The sequence below is a fragment of the Pinus tabuliformis genome, chromosome 2_2 (genome assembly GCF_031772625.1).
Source record: "Pinus tabuliformis cultivar Carrire ecotype Pingquan chromosome 2_2, CPIR1, whole genome shotgun sequence".
NCBI classification, from domain to species: domain Eukaryota; kingdom Viridiplantae; phylum Streptophyta; class Pinopsida; order Pinales; family Pinaceae; genus Pinus; species Pinus tabuliformis.
Window position 1 is genome coordinate 1,189,800,458 of NC_142300.1, and position 10,044 is coordinate 1,189,810,501.

The window sequence follows — 10,044 nt, forward strand, 5'->3', positions numbered from 1 at the left end:
GCGATTGAGTAAAATATTGAGTGAATTTGGGAGCTGGACAGGCGCGCGAACCGTCAGACCAGGTGCGCGACCCATCAAAGGCGCGCGACCCGTCAGCAGTGTTCCGGCAGTGCATTTTTTCAACGGGCGCAACCCGTCAGTGGCGCGCGACCCGTTAGCGTCCTCCTTTCAAAATCACCTGCAAATTCATCCAAGGATCTAACAAATCGCTAAATTGCCTGAGGTAGGCCCTCCAACTTAAAAATTGCTGCTTGTTATGGTCGAAGTCATCATGAATTCATGTTGAAAGTTCTCATTGTGCAAGATAAAAGCTCCATGTTGCTGCATTTTAAATTTGTAAAATTTGCCTAGGGTTTTATGCTGTTTGAAGGGTATTCCCCTTGTAATCATTTTCCCCATTTCCCATGTCATTTTCCTTATCCTTCTATATAAATTTCCCTTTTAAATTTGTAAAGAAAAATCCAAACCCTACCCCTCTTCCCTAAAAAATGAAAAATTAAAGCCGTAACCCTAAACAATGTATATGATGATGCATGTGCAATGATTTTTGGCAATGTTTTTTCCTTAAATCCCTGTGTTATATATTTATTCCCATTTTCCCTTTAAAAGTGTCCCTCCCCTAACATTCCCTTCATGCTCCTTGTCCCCCTTGAAACAACATACAAATCAGCATTTTACAAAGCAGAAACAACAGTACATTTTGTCCACTCTGCTCCTTAAAAAATGTCAGAAACCGAAACCTATGAGCAGAGTGATGACCAGGCATCAGCTTCAGAGATTGAGATACAGAGGAGGCCTCATAAGGGTGGTAAGGGTGGTCATCATAGGCGAGAGGAGCCCACCTCTTTGACAGATTTACAAGCTTGTCCTATGGTAGTCCATGTTTCCAGTACATGTCTTGCTATGAGTTTTGTGAGAGGATCTCTCGGATTCAGCACCACAGAGAGTTGGCTCGCCTGTTTGTTTTACACTTGCGTGATGGATATGTCAACCTTGCCGGGGTGGACTTCACATTGAAACCTAAGGTGATTGCACAGGCCACAGGGACACCTAATGTTGGAGAGGTGTGGAATAAGCGCAAGGTGCTGGACAGTGTTCATTTTTAGCCTTTCGTTAGACCAGCACTCATGAGACACTTGACAGGAGTGTTTCCCTTCAGATTTCTCAGGAGTGAGTATGCTCCCATCATGAGGCTCATCATGCTCTATTTTACTTGTGAGGGCAGATTTTCACAAGTATATTCATACCATATTTGCCTCTTGATGCACTTCACCCGGGTACAGATGATGAACATCCCTGTTTTCTTCTATCAGAACATTGAGAAGATGGTGTCCATGATGCAGAGGAAGAGCCCGGCACAGCAGTACAGGAGCCTTTACCATTATGGTTTGATTCAGCTAGTGGTATTACATCAGTTGGCTCAGCAGGGCATCTCATGGGAGGAGTTCATCTCTCGTGAGTTTTTCACAGCACCATCACTGCCACATCCTGAGGTTATTCATGAGGAGGGAGGACCATCACAGCAGCATGACATCCCCGTCACTAGACATGTCAGCTCCTCACCTTTGGTTACTTATCAGAGAGGCCAGAGGGCCTTATTTGCAGCAGCCAGGCGAGTATTATCTCCACACCAGGTGGAAGGGGTCTCGCCTTCTTCATCGGCTCAGCGAGTGTTATCTCCACATCAGGTGGAAGGGGCCTCGCTTTCTTCAGCAGCACAGGCACCAGGGAGGGGCAAACAACCCAAGATTGATGAGGAACCATCAGGTGTTCCGGATATAGAGCTTATTGATCTTGATGTCAGTTCTCCTAGCCGAGAGGCAAAGGAGATCATTCAGCACCTTAGAGCTGAAAATGATGCCTTGCAGAGGAGATTAGAAGGGGCACAATGGACAATCTCATACCTGGAGCAGCGCAACAAATAGTTGGAGGATGAACAAGCTCTTGATGAGTTGTGGAGGATTCGTAGTGACCGCAATTTGAACCGGAGAAGACCCGGTGATCTATTGCCCGCTGACCGAGAGTCCATGCTCATCCAGGTAAATGCACACTTGGAGAGGTTGTTGGCTAAGGCCAACCAAGAGAAGAAATTGCTGAGGAACATGAAGAACCATTACTGGGCAAGAATGCATGTGTGCAAGGCAAAGATGAAAATGTTCCAAAGGCGGTTGGCCAAGGCACAAAAAAGGAGAAAGAGGCCCGATCCCCTCCATATCTTGGCTGAGGCCTCATTGAAGGAACAAGGCACTAAATAGCCTAGCCACAGCACAAATCCCAAGAAATTTTGAAAATTTTGGGTCAATTTTGATTTTTCAGGCAATTTACAGGTTTTTTCTCATTAACGAGTCTCACCCCCCGCGCGACCCTACATCATGGCAACTCCATTTTGCAAAAACGCAGCATTTCCAGACTTGTCATGAGAAGTTACATATGCTCATCAATGGACTTGAGATTTTATGAAGTTTTGGGCCTCCAGAAGGTCAAAAAAGGAGCAAAAATTGACTTTCTGCCAGATTTTTGAGTTGCAGAAAGCAGTCTTGGGAGATTGCAATTGTGGAGGGGCAAATGACCACCAAATTTAGAAATTCCAGTTGGGTTGGAAAGTAGACTCACAGACCTTTCCAACAAGCCTTCTCTTGCTCCATTTGGCCACCTGGAAGTGCCCCAAATGTGGTCCCAAAGGTGCGCGACCCGTCAGGCAGAGGCGCGTGACCCGTCAGGCAAACTTCTCCAGAGTTCAGTGTACAGCTCAGGAAAACGTAGTTTGACCCTGTTTGACTTTTTGGGGTGGATTTTTATCTTATTTGATGTAATTATTGTACTTTATTGACACTTTTACTCTTATGTACCTATTCTAGAAGATTCATTCATGAAAAAGCTAAAAATTAAATGAATGAATTGGTTTCCTAGCTTATAGAGGCAAGTTGTTTTGACTGCCTAATTTGTAGTGCTTAGTTTAGAAGTGGTTGAAACAACTCCTATGATAGTGAGCTCGACCCCTAGAGGCAAGGAAAGATGTTAGATTGCCTATATTATGTACTTTCTTGGTCATTTTCATGGTTGGACTCTTGAGGGATAAGCTATCATTGTATTATTCACTGTATCTCTGCAATTTTTGGCTAAGGAAGACCAGGGTTTTGCAGTCCTTTTTGGGATTCTTGTGGTTACATGTATTGATGGTGTGTTTCTCTATGTACTTGTAAGTGTGTTATGTGAATCATTTCCTTTCTTTGCCTTCTTCACATTAAACAAATGAGGTGTTAAAGTAGAATTCATGACAGTCATGCTCTGCTTTTAAGTTTGTTTAATTTCAATGTTTTCTACTGTTTAAGGAGAATTCAAAGTTATTGTTTTCTCTCCTTAGCTCCTCACCTGTCTTTCTCATCCATTCGCCTCAATCTAAGGTATCAATACTGTATCCTATCTCACCCCAAAGAACCCCCTGCAGAAACTGTGTCCTATGCCCGCACCCAAAATTGCCACCCTCAATTTGCCACCAAAAACCCTAAAAATCCCAAATCAACCTTTTTGATCAGTTTACTAGCCTAAAATCAGTGTTACCCTATTGGTCATCTCATCCATTGAAGATCTCACCGAGATAGAACGGAGAGAGCCCTCTCCAGCCCCGTAGGGCTAGCTACGAGGCTAAGTGGTTTGATGTTGCCTTGAGGTTTACCTTTCTCAGCCTGAGGTGAAATTTCAAGCGCTAACAGCTCCTATGTTTCTCTGTTGGGTTGTGTTATATTCTTTCCACGACTAGCCATTGTAGTTAACCAAGGGGGTTAGAGGGGGGGCAGAGCCCCCCTTCATTGCGTCGATTTTGTAGCCGGGGGGGGTCACAGGGGGTTTGAGGCGGACCTGTAACCCCACTTTATGGGGTCTAGGGCAGCGCCCCAAAAAATTTTGGTTTTGGATCCTATGTTAGGATGGGCAGACCCACCTATGGTTTTGTGCATGATTTTTGCACATGTTTTTGGATGCGATGGTTTTCAGTCCATGGTATTGATGCTTCAGCATGTATAAATATGTATTATAACATTGAAAGGATCATAATGAAAAATCAAGCTGGTAGTCCCGGTTTTGGGATCCACGGGAAAATCTTTGTGTATATGTGTTTTATGTGTTATGCTCTCGCATTGTTTATTTTATGTGTTTTAGAATTCGTATGCAGGTAATTTCTGTACGGGATTAAAACCTACATTTGGTATCATAGTTGTTTTGGCTTCAAGGGGATGCCTTTGTTGCTAAGGGGTTTCACTCGGGCCTTTGGTAGACCCTGTTCAGTGGGAGATCTGCGAGATCAATTCTGGTGGTGAAAGAAGATGGCCAACGGTGGAAAGATAGAGATTGAGAAATTTAATGGTCAGAGTTTTGAGTTGTTGAAACTCAAGATGGAGGATCTTTTGGTGGATAAAGATCAGTGGATCGCGGTAGATCCAGGTACTAAACCAACGGGAGTGTTCGAGGAAGAATGGAAGAAGTTGGATTGGAAGGCAAAGAGCACAATACGATTATGTGTCTCAGATTCAGTATTGTTGAATGTATCAAGGGAAGCTACGACAAAGGCTTTGTGGGACAAGTTAGGGACTTTCTACCAATCTATGTCTTTGGTGAATAAACTGTTCTTGTGGAAAAATCTATATAACTTGAGGATGAAAGATGGAGACTCGGTGACAGAACATCTGAACGCATTTAATACTGTGGTAAGTTAGTTAGCATCTGTTGATATTAAAATTTCAGATGAAGGTAAGTGCATCAGTTTGTTGTGTTCTCTACTAGATTCGTGGGATAGTCTGGTTATTGCAATAGGTAGCAATGCAACTGCCTTGTAGTTTGATGAAATCGTCTCAGCCTTACTGACGGAGGAGATGAGACGGAAAAATATGGAGAACCAAAATGGTGATACCTTGTTTGTACGAGGATGGTCCCAGAATAGAAACAAAAATAAGTCATCGAGTGGGAGATCTAAATCTAGAGGGATATCTAAATCTCCAGGAAAACCTGTAAAGGTGGTGTGTTGGAAATGCGGAAAGGAAGGGCACTACAAAAGGGACTGTAAATCTAAATCTCTTGATAAAGGAAAGGGATCTGATGATGCTCCTTCTGCAGAGGTGAAAACCACCTCAGATGAAGGTGGGGATGTGTACTTGGTTTCTTCAAGTACACATGTAGATCATGAGGCATGGTTGATAGAGTCAGGTGCATCCTTTCACTTCACTCCCCATAGAGTGTGGTTCTGCGAGTATGAGAAATACGATGGTGGCAATGTCTTCTTAGGGGATGATAGGAAGGCTAGAATCGTTGGTTGTGGAAAAGTAAAGTTGAAGCTACAAGGTGGAAGGGTTAGAACACTTTCGGGTGTTCTGCATATTCCTGCATTGGCCAGAAATCTGATTTTTGTAAGCAAGTTGGATGATGCAGGTGTAAAAACAGTGTTCGAGAAGGATACCTGTAAGATGGTTCGAGGAGCACTGGTATTGATACGGGGAGTTTGGATTGGAACTTTGTACAAGCTGCAAGGTAGCACTGTTATTGATGGGTGCAACAGTTCTGTGGTTCCTGGAAGTGGAGAAGAAAATCTAGTGGTCTTTGGAGAGAAGACCACGTTGTGGCATCAAAGGATTGGACATATTAGAGAGAAGGGCTTTTGAATACTTCATGGTAAAGGTATGGTAGAAGGTATGAGTAATAGCTCTCTGGATTTTGATTTCTGTGAAAATTGTGTATATGGGAAGCAGAATCAGGTGAGTTTCCCCTCTGGTAGTAAGAGGGCGAAACAAATATTAGAACTTATGCATAGTGATGTGTTTGGATCTATGAAGGTTCCATCACTGGGTAAGTTTGTGTACTATGTATCATTTATAGATCACTTCTCAAGGAATACATGGATATATTTCCTTAAGAAGAAATCTAAAGCCTTTGATAGGTTTAAAGAATTTAAGGCTCTCATGGAAAATCAGACAAAGAAGAAGATAAAGGTGTTGAGGACAAATAATGGTGGAGAGTTTTGCAGAAAGGAATTTGAAGAATTCTGTAAGAAGTGTGGCATAGCATGCCAAAAGAATACTCCATATACACCTCAACAAAATGGATTTTCAAAAAGAATGAATAAGACATTGATGGATAGGGCAAGAAGCATGCTTAGGGGTGCCAGGTTAGGACAGGAATTCTGGGCAGACACAGTGGATACTGCATGTTACCTAGTCAACAGGTCACCTTCATCAGCGTTGGAGGATAAGACTCCACAAGAGGTATCGACTGGTAAGATACCCTCTCTTTCACATCTAAGGGTATTTGGATGTGATGCATATGTACATGTTCCAAAAGAGAAACGAACCAAGTTGGATAGTAAATCTGAAAAGTGCATATTTATTGGGTATAAGGATGATTTAAAGGGTTGTAAGCTTTGGAACCCAATCACACATAAGGTTGTGTACATATGAGATGTGGTGTTCAGAGAGGTAAAAGATTTTATTAAACATGAATTCCAACCAAAGGAACCTGAGAAGATAGAGTTTGAGCTTAAGCAGGAAGAATCAGACTCTACAACAGAGGAGGAATCAGAAGGTGAAGAGCCACAAACTTCGGGTGTGAGAAGATCAGTTCGAGAAAGAAGGCAGCCAGAAAGGTATAGTCCATCTGCTTTCTATTCAAATTTTACTTTATCTATTATTGATGATGATCCCAGAACTATGAAGGAAGCATTAGATTCAGAGGATGGAAAACTCTGGAAAGAGGCCATGGTTGGTGAAATGGCATCATTGCATAAAAATGAGGCTTGGGATTTGGTGGAGTTACCGGCTAGAAGGAAACCCATTGGCAACAAATGGGTGTTCAAGAAGAAGACAAATGCAAAAGGAAAGGTGGAAGAATACAAATCTTGGTTGGTATCAAAAGGTTATTCGCAGGTGCCGGGAATTGATTTTGGTGATATTTTTTCTCCTGTTGCCAAGGTAACTTCTATTAGATTACTTTTATCTGTTGCTATTGATTTTGATTTTGAGGTAGAATAAATGGATGTGAAGACAACTTTTCTTCATGGGGATCTGGAAGAGGAAATATACATGAAGCAAAATGAAGGCTTTGTGGTGAAGGGTAAGAAAGAAATGGTATGCAAGTTAAAGAAGTATCTGTATGGGTTAAAACAGTCACCAAGGATGTGGTATCAGAAATTTGATACATTTATACGGGGACTTGGCTTCACCAAAAGCAAAGCATATCATTGTGTATATTTTAATTTAATTGGTGACCGTGTTATTTATCTGGTCTTGTACATGGATGATATGTTGTTGGTTGGAAATGACAAAGAAATTATCCAGGATTTGAAGACCCAACTGTCCTCCAAATTCGACACGAAAGATCTTGGTGCTGCAAACTATATTTTGGGCATGGAAATTAAAAGAGATCGGGCAAAGAGAAAGCTCTGGTTAAACCAGAGGAAGTATGTCGAGACAATACTGCAGAGGTTTAATATGCAAGATAGTAAATCGATGAAGGTTCCTATTCTTGTAGGTGTGAGGTTATCTGTTGAACAGTGTCCCAAGACACAAGAAGAGGAAGAGGACATGTCCCGTGTTCCATATGCAAGTGCAGTCGGTAACCTGATGTATGCAATGGTCTATATTAGACCAGAAATTGCACATGCAGTGGGAGTATTGAGCAGGTTTATGTCAAAACCAGGGAAGGAGCACTGGACACAGTGAAGCAGGTTTTCAAGTATTTACATGGCACTAGTGCTTATGGTTTTGCTACCAAGGATGATCAGGATTGGACAGAATGTTGGATATTCGTGGCCTTGTTGAAGCAGACTGGGCTGGAGATCTGGATCAGAGAAGATCTATAAGTGGGTATGTGTTTAACCTATTTAGAGGAGTAATTAGTTGGATGAGTAAGAAACAATCTATAGTGGCACTATCAACTACAGAGGCAGAATACATGGCAGCTACTCATGCAAGCAAGGAAGCAGTTTGGTTGTAGAGATTGTGTTCAAGTATGGCGTTAGTACAGGAAGCTATAAGGATAGACTGTGACAGCCAAAGTGCAATTTTCTTGGCAAAGAACCCTGCATATCATTCAAAGACAAAGCACATTGATTTTTAGTATCACTTTGTGAGGGATACGATAGAAAACAAAAGGGTGTTGTTGGTAAAGGTGGACACTTTGAAGAATACTGCAGATGTATTGAAAAAATCTGTGAGCTATGAGAAGTTCTCTTGCTGTAGAGAGACAATGGGCATTGCAGGGCTGGAAAAATGACTAAGCTCTCTTGTGGCCCCCTCTGGAAAGAAAACAACAAGTGAGAGAATGTTGGGTTGTGTTATATTCTTTCCACGACTAGCCCACGTAGTTAACCGGGGGGGTTGTGGGGGGGGGGGGGGGGGGGTCACAAGGGGTTTGAGGCACACCCATAACCCCATTTTATGGGGTCTGGGGAAGCACCTCGGAAAATTTTGGTTTTGGACCCTATGTTAGGATGGACGGACCCACCTATGGTTTTGTGCATGATTTACGCACATGATTTTTGACGCGATGGTTTTCGGTCTATGGTATTGGACACGATGGTTTTCGGTCCATGGTATTGATGCTTCGGCATGTATAAATGTGTATTATAACATTGAAAGGAACATAATGAAAAATCAAGCCGGTAGTCCCGGTTTTGGGATCTAGGGGAAAATCTCTGTCTATATGTGTTTTATGTGTTATGCTCTCGCATTGTTTATTTTATGTGTTTTAGAATTTATATGCAGGTAATTTCTGTATGGGGTTAAAACCTACATTCTCTAGATGGAGTTGTGCCCTTTCTCATGTCTAACTCAGTATTATTTATTTCTACTGAGCCTTCTATGTCTTCCTATTCTAAAACAGGATTGAGTCTTGGCCTTTTGCTTTCGCTGGATTCATATTGCACATTTGAAGTGTCCATACTTGAATTGGAGGCTCCCTCTCTGTTCCTCTTGAGATTCTTTTCCTCATTCTGAGGAGTCTGAAAAATAGCAGGGGTACTCATGGTTCCTTCTTGCTCTGGTACCTGTAGGAATGAGCTTTCATCAAGTTGTCTCTCTAAATCAAACAAGGTATTTTCAACATCTACCTTTGTACTATCCCTATGTATGAGAGTGTTTTCCAACCACTCAGATTGATTGGCATATCTCTCTATCTCTGATACGGGTGATGAATGTAAGGTCCTAATTTGACCTTTTGTCTTAGTTTGGTCATAAATCCTTAAGGTTCATACCTCCACATGAAACTATTTTGGAACTTCATTTGTTGCAGAATCTGATCTGCTTCCTGTCCCGCTTCTCTAGAATTGCAAATGAAAGGGCCTAACTAATTTTTGACCTTGAACTAAGTTCTTTTCTTGGCTGAGACAAAGTTGACTTCATCAGAGTTCATTATCTGCCTATAATACTCTAGAGAAAATAACCTCATGGGGAGGTATTTGGGCAGTTTGTATGGAGCAAGCTGTAAACCATAGATTCTTATTTCAGTGTGGTTTTGGTAAAGGTACTAGTCTCCCACATTAATTTTCTTGGACAATTGGAAGACTCTTTTGATTTCTTGGCTTATCTTGGGTGGAGGGATTCCTGTCAGCATGGTCATGACTAGATGGACAAAAGAGTCAATGAAGTCTGTATAGGTGTATGGTGATGAATACTTGTGGAATAATGATGTCCAAAATATAACAGACCTGGGTTGGCCTCTAGTATCTAGCTTCTGGATGGTGAAGGGAAATCTATCTAACTGATAATATAGAAACATGTGGTACAGTACATATGAGTACTTGAATACTCTTTCATTGTGCATTCTGGTAAATTGTTCATGCATCCTTTCAGCTATGAACTAGGCATAATTGTACAAAGTAGCAGGAGGCTTTCTTGGGGTGAAAATGGACATGAAGGCCAGGATGAGCTCATCAACAAACTCATCAGTGGTACAGCCGAGAATACATGATATCATGGTTATAATTTTCTTGCCCCTTTCAGAGAAAATGGCAGAAACATATGGAGGGGCATCTTTAGGAATGTGCTACTCTTCTACAATGAA